The 7,671-nt window shown below is 44.6% G+C and overlaps 1 long non-coding RNA gene across 1 annotated transcript; it reads right to left on the bottom strand.

Moving 5' to 3' along the window:
* Positions 1–1,672: 1,672 nt before the first annotated feature.
* Positions 1,673–5,490, bottom strand: LOC142910187 (uncharacterized). The gene is made up of 3 exons (XR_012932800.1): positions 5,425–5,490; positions 5,059–5,122; positions 1,673–3,951 (listed from the first exon to the last, which is right to left on the bottom strand). It is a non-coding gene; the product is annotated as an uncharacterized LOC142910187 (long non-coding RNA).
* Positions 5,491–7,671: the final 2,181 nt, after the last annotated feature.

Below are 7,671 nucleotides of genomic sequence, written 5' to 3'. Positions count from 1 at the left end.
TGGGATATGGTTTCTGCAGTTTGTACGGACGGAGCTCCAGTCATGCTGGGAAGAAAGTCTGGTTTTGGTGCGCTAGTAAAGGCCGATGCACCACACATCATTGTGACGCATTGTATTCTGCACAGGCATGCGTTGGCAACAAAAACCTTACCTCCAAAAATGGCAGAAGTATTAAAAACTGTGGTGGAATGTGTGAACTATGTGCGAAAAAGTGCTCTGAGGCACCGCATCTTCAGTGAGCTGTGTAAAGAAATGGGCTCTGAATTTGAGGTACTTCTGCTCCATTCTAATATTCGGTGGTTATCCCGGGGACAGGTGCTGAATCGTGTTTTTGCTATGCGTGTGGAATTAGCCCTGTTTTTGCAAGAGCACCAACACTGCCATGCAGATTGCTTCAAAAATCCTGAGTTCATTCTCATTTTAGCGTACATGGCTGATATATTCGCAGCTCTCAATCATCTCAATCAGCAGATGCAGGGTGGTGGAGTCAATATCATGGAAGCGGAAGAACACCTGAAGGCTTTTCAAAAAAAGCTACCGTTATGGAAACGACGAACAGAGAACAATAACTTCGCAAACTTCCCGCTTCTGGACGACTGTGCAAGTAAGATCGAAGATGTGTCTGGAATCGGAGATATTTCTGTATCCACGGAACTGAAGCAAACAATTGCCACGCACTTAGATGAGCTTGCAAAGTCTCTCGACGGATATTTCCCTACAAGAGAGTCATATCCAGCATGGGTGAGACAGCCGTTCACGTTTGCTGTTGAAACAGCAGATGTCAATGATGAATTCCTCGACGAAATCATTGAAATTCAGCAGAGCCAGGTTCAACAGCAACTCTTCAGAACAACAACGCTCTCAACGTTTTGGTGTCGACAAATGAACAAGTATCCAGTTATTGCTAAGAAAGCCCTGGATTTTTTTTATACCATTTGTTACAACATATCTTTGTGAGCAATCCTTTTCGAGGATGCTGGACATAAAAACGAAGAAAAGGAACAGACTTTGCTGTGAAAATGACATGAGAGTGGCACTTGCCAAGGTGAAGCCACGCATATCTGAACTGATCTCTCAAAGGCAACAGCAGAAGTCACATTGATTTCCAGGTATGTAATTTGTTGTGAGTTTATGCATTGTGTTGGTTTTATTCTTTGAACAAGGTAATGTTCATGCACGGCTCATTTTGTGTACCAGTAAAAAACATATCTACATCTTGAATTTGAAAAAAATCACATTTTATTTTTCACTAAAGAGGGGTTCGGTGAATGCGCATATGAAACTGGTGGGGTTCGGTACCTCCAACAAGGTTAAGAACCACTGCTCTAGAGGCAGACGCTTCGTGAAACACAAAAGTACCCTTTGACCTGTATCACAAGAACAACGGGTCTCACCCGAGTTCTCTGTACAGGTTACTTCCAAAACACACACACACACTCTGTCCTAACATCACTTATTCAATGTTTGATCCTCAGACAAAATGTTACATGTACGCGCACAATCAGACAAGTATTCATTCTAAATTATTGACGGGCATATTGACGGGCATATTAACATTGAATTACTGCAGCGAAATTGACTGCATCACGTTACATCGTATTAACAAGAAGTTATTTTACAAATACGCACCGTCTGCTTAACAGTGTATGTACAACATACTATTGTTGCGTCATTCAAAACGAGTAGGCCGTTGCATGTTGGCGTCTGGGTCAAAATGTAGCAAATTCTAAACATTACGCTACAAATAATAGATCACGGCGTTTCGATGGCAACACAAGCAATCGTCATCAGGTGGGACAAGCACAGCAGCAAGAACAAGAAACTGCTGGAGTAGGCGCCTACTACTTCAGCAGTTTCCCTTGCTGTGGTTGTCCCACCTGATGATGATTGCTTGTGTTGTGATCTAAACGCCGAGGTCTGTTATGTTTCTACCCACGTGATGACTTTACCGAAAGAACTCAAGAGTGTGGATTCCTGCAGTCACGAAAGCTTCGAATCAAGATTGCCTACAAACTACACAACTGAGACGACGCATCAATCATCGCCCCCTACTGACAGGCTCTTGTCCACATGCAGGCCGGTGCAGGGCCACCACCCTGTGCCACACAGGGGCAGCTGCTACTTGGGGATGCTCTTCGAGTGTTTTAGACGAGGTACGACACAAAACTCCGAGTTGCTGAGGCGGTTAAGCAAGCACCGTGTAAATGCAAATATTATAACATAGTGAATGCTTGGGAGCTTGTCTCTCGCTCCTGGTTAGAGATCTACCCAACCCACAGGTCCACAAAGACTGGCCACTCTTACTCTGCAGGATGAACCTAGAAACTGAGTGTCCAACTTCACATTCTTGTCATTAAAGGCCTGTGACAAAGGTGCATCTATTGTAGCGACATTGTCTCAAGCTTACACATCTACCGGGTCTCCATTTGACTTTGTATTGTCTAAGAAGTCCACCCACACCTCCACTTCCACAAACTGCTCGGAGTTGCCTCGCTCTGCCTCACAGTCAGAATTCTCCTCCTGCTTCACGTTGCCTCCATCGATGTGAAGGTCCCATTTTGGAGTTGAATCTTCATCTTCACATTTCACCTTCACTTCTTCGCTCTTCACCATCACTTCACATTTCACCTTCACTTCTTCGCTCTTCACCATCACTTCTTCCCTCTTCACCATCACCTCTTCAAATTTCACCTCGATACCTTTAAAAGTGTCCAAGCTGGGATTTTCTTCCGGTTCTTGTTTCATGAGGGATGGGCTTATTGTGGCACTTGGACTTTCACAAGCTGATTTCAGACTCCACTCCTTGTGGATCTTCTGATGCTTCTGTGTTCTCTGGTGTACTTGAAGATGTGGTTGCTGTGCAAACGCCTTCACGCACAGAGTGCACCTGAAGGGTTTCTCTCCCGTGTGTGTTCTCTAGTGTTCTACAAGAGCAGATGACTTTGCAAACACCTTCCCACACACACTGCACTTGAAAGGTTTCTCTCCAGTGTGTGTTCTCTGGTGTACTTGAAGATGTGATGAAAGTGCAACCGGCTTCCCGCACAGAGTGCACTTGAAGGGTTTCTCTCCCGTGTGTGTTCTCTGGTGTTCTACAAGAGCAGATGACTTTGCAAACGCCTTCCCACACACACTGCAGTTGAAGGGTTTCTCTCCAGTGTGTGTTCTCTGGTGTTTTTTAAGAGCAGATGACTGTGTAAATGCCTTCCCACACACACTGCACTTGAAGGGTTTCTCTCCCGTGTGTGTTCTCTGGTGTACTTGAAGATGTGATGAAATTGCAAACGCCTTCCCGCACAGAGTGCACCTGAAGGGTTTCTCTCCCGTGTGTGTTCTCTGGTGTTTTTTAAGAGCAGATGACTGTGTAAACGCCTTCCCACACACACTGCACTTGAAGGGTTTCTCTCCCGTGTGTTCTCTGGTGTACTTGAAGATGTGATGAAAGTGCAAACGGCTTCCCGCACAGAGTGCACTTGAAGGGTTTCTCTCCCGTGTGTGTTCTCTAGTGTTCTACAAGAGCAGATGACCGTGCAAATGCCTTCCCACACACATTGCACTTGAAGGGTTTCTCTCCCGTATGTGTTCTCTGGTGTTCTACAAGAGTAGATGACTGTGTAAACGCCTTCCCACACACAGTGCACTTGAAGGGTTTCTCTCCCGTGTGTGTTCTCTGGTGTATTTTAAGAGCAGATGAATGTGCAAATGCCTTGTTACACACACTGCACTTGAAGGGTTTCTCTCCCGTGTGAGTTCTCTGGTGTATCTCAAGAACTGATGGCCATGCAAATGCCTTCCCACACACTGTGCACTTGAAGGGTTTCTCTCCCGTGTGAGTTCTCTGGTGCCGTGTCAAATTTCCAGTCCGATCCGTGCTGTATGCACGCTGGTCGCATTGTTGACTTGTCGTACCGAGCTGCGCTGAATGCCTTTGCTCCATCAGACCAGCGTCAGCTGCAGACAGAAAAAAATATCCACACCATCTACATGACAGCATCGAGGCACAGAGGAATGCATATATACACAGTAACACGTGACTTACACGTCTATACTTATTCATATATTCATGATGTAGTGAAAACGTGTCCCAAATTCATCACAGGGCTGTTATTGCACACAATGAGAGGGCAAATGGTTATAAACATGCCTGGAAGCCCTCGTATCTTCAAAATGAATGTTCACCCAAAACTCCGAGTACACAAATTCAGCTGTCTGGCTACAAAAGGAATATTTATGAGAGCTAAATTCAGCTGACATAGCAAAGGGTGTTGAAAACAATACTATTTGTGTTAGGCAGAAATTCATAAATTAACGTTCAATCGCAACTTAGAGGTGTGAATCCAGGCTCAGATGTCCTTGAATGCTGGGATGAACAGTTCCGACTTCAGCTGCATGTGTGTGCTGTGTTCACCTCCTGTTTCCATTATTATAAAGAGTTCCAGAGGAAAACAAAAGTAAACTATTGTTACGCTATAACCTCCGTGTTCAACAGAGTTAATAGACGTTACTGCAAACACAAACTGTACAGTCACTGGGTAAACAGGCGGTGGCGTGTCTAGAATCACGCCTGGCCACCTTCATCTGCTTGGCATGAATGCTTCCTCACTCCACCAAGTAATTAATCGAGGATCAACGCAAATAGCCGAGGCTAACTGGAGTTTGCGTGTCTCTCTCCGTGGTGAGATGTTAACTACCTCACCTGGTATACAGGAAGTCGTGGGTTCGATCCCGACCCTGACGCCTGCTGTATATTTGGAGTTTGCGCGTCTCTCTGCCTATCGTCTTTGACCGATAGACATTGACACACGTATTCTTGTTTCTTTCAGTAAAGTTACGTAGATAGAAAATAACAATAATTGATAATACAATTACATTAAATAAACACCACTTGTGTTGCGATCAAAACGACGTGAGTTTTTTTGCTTTATTTGGAATTATTCATTTATTTATTTTCATTTAATTTTCTATCTACATGACTTTACCGAAATAACCAAGAATATAAATTCCTAGAGTCACCAAAGTTTTAAGTCAAAACATTCACACATGTTGACAAAGCCTCACCTTGTTATTGTGGGCAGGTTGCTTCTGATAACAAGAGCGGTATAGCAGCTCAAGCAGGCTTGGCCTGGTAACAAAAAAATATGAAAACTGCATGAATATTGACAATAAAAAAAGTTACAAAGTGGCGAGCCGGGTGAAGACAAATTAAACTTAAGCGAGATAATTAAAGTAAACGCAATCAGGCGAGGGCAGGAGGCAAGGCCCCGCGTGGCTAGGCCCCGCGTTGTAAAGTTCCAACCTGGACATCGATTCCCATGCTTGCTGCTACTCAACTGACATCCCTACGAGAGAGAGAGAGAGGCTCTACCTTGGTAAACAACAACAACAACCACCACAAAAACCACCACCACAATGAGAATTTCTCACCTCGGATTTCATTGCAGGAAGCTATCGCTTCCTGTTACCTCGTGACATCACGCAGCAGCAGGTGACGTCACATCCGGGGTACGAGACACGCTTCTCCCACAATGAGCGGTTCTGTAACTGAATAAATTATAGAATGAATAAATTATGTTAATATTCCTTCCGTTACGTCGTGAGTGCTGAACCCGTCGCAATAAACTCGCAACGGCTTTAACGGATACATTATGTTAATGAGCCGCCAGTCACTGGGCGTAGCTTTGCCCAAATAAGGAGTGGCACTGGAACGATATCGGCAGTGACCCAAGCGGAGGTGACGTCATGTTCAAGAGCGCGGGGGAGGGGTGAATACCTTGGTGACATGACGTCACTAGCGAGGTACACCTCCCTCTGGCGTTTCACGCCGATGAAGTAATGCTGAGAGGTGACGTCACAGAACGGGGTTGGAGTTTAAGTTGATTTAGATTCATTTTCATTGCTCCCTCCCTTGGGTGCGTGGGCTCAGCTACAACAACAAAGTGGACATTATTGTGTGTACACTGTGTGTGTGTACACTGTGTGTGTGTACACTGTGTGTGTGTGTACACTCTGTGTGTGTACACTGTGTCCACTGTGTGTGTGTACACTGTGTGTGTGTGTACACTGTGTGTACACTGTGTGTATACACTGTGTGTGCGTACACTGTGTGTATACACTGTGTGTATACACACTGTGTATGTGTACACTGTGTGTGTGTACACTGTGTGTGCACTCTGTGTGTGTACACTTTGTTTACAGTGTGTGTGTGTACACTGTGTATGCACTGTGTGTGTGTGTACACTGTGTGTGTACACTGTGTGTTTACACTGTGTGTGTACACTGTGTGTGTATACTGTGTGTGTGCACTGTGTGTATGCACTGTGTTTACACTGTGTGTGTTCATCTTTTTTGGTTCTTTCGGTAAAGTCACGTAGAATGAGAATAAAATAATAAATTAATAAAATAAAATAACCCAATAAAATTCTCACGACGTGTGTGTTTACACACTCTGTGTGTGTACACACTGTGTGTGTACACTGTGTGTGTGTACACTGTGTGTATACACTGTGTGTTTACACTCTGTATGTGTACACTCTCTGTGTGTACACACGCAGACACAGGCCACCACTTGGCAGACCCGGGGAGTCCTCCACCACCCCCCACCACCCCCGCACCACCCTTCACCACCACCCCCCATCACCCTGGTGGTGGTGGTTGTTGTTGTTGATGTTCTGACACCAGTCAGATCAACACCTTCACAGCCACTGCTGCTGCTGCTGTTTGTTTATAGGCAGGTGTTCACGCCACGTCCTTTTCTCTGTGTGTGTGTACACTGAGTGTGTGTAGGTGTTTACGCCACGTCCCTTTCTGTCACCATTTTAATTCTGGGCCAAAGAGGTCCCGCAAACGTAAACATTTTCTGTTTAAAATGTAACACGAACATAATAAACAATGAATTATATTCTTGGTTCTTTCGGTAAAATCACGTTGAAGGGAAACAATAAAATAAAAATAAATATATAAAACAATAAAATTCTCACGACGTTTCGACTGTAACACAAGCAGTCATCATCAGGTGTGAAAACCAACGGCAAGAAACATTTGAAAGAAGTGGCGGTTTGTATTTATTGATTTATTTTTAAACGTTAGCGCCACGGAGAGTGATTTGGCAGTTTATTTAGAAGGACGAGTCCATCTATGTTTTGAAAAGAGGAGGGGGGAGACTAAAAATTAATGTATGCTGTCTGAAAGCCACCGTAAGCGTGAACGATCAATTAAGACCCGAAATGGTTTATCAAATCCTTCCAATGATTGCTAAGCCAGAATTTCTTCCTCTCGGTTGAAATTGTCTCTGTGCTTGTATATGTGGATAGCCTCATGAACGAATCTCTCATGGTAGCCAGATGGCTTGCAGATAACCTCCGTATTGGAGAAGTCAATGCCGTGTGAGCCTACTGAATTATAACAGTGATCTGCCACGGCCGAGGTGTTGGTCCTACCGTGTTTTAGGTCTGCATTCTGTTCACGAATGCGGTCCGAGACATGGCGTTTGGTTTCTCCAATGTAACTACTACCACAGAGGCAACTTAGTTTGTAGACGCCAGGGTACTGTATGTCCGGAATCACATCTTTTACAGACGGAACCAGATCACGGATTTTATGTTGAAACGGACCTGGATCTTGTGTTTATTCAAGATTTTGGAGATATTTTTTCGTGATCCCCGCAATGAGGGT

Source organism: Petromyzon marinus, unplaced genomic scaffold, assembly GCF_048934315.1.
Source record: "Petromyzon marinus isolate PM22_M1 ecotype Great Lakes invasive population unplaced genomic scaffold, UKy_Petmar_22M1.pri1.0 PM_G_Scaffold_14, whole genome shotgun sequence".
NCBI classification, from domain to species: domain Eukaryota; kingdom Metazoa; phylum Chordata; class Hyperoartia; order Petromyzontiformes; family Petromyzontidae; genus Petromyzon; species Petromyzon marinus.
This window is presented reverse-complemented; position numbering and strand designations above follow the sequence as displayed.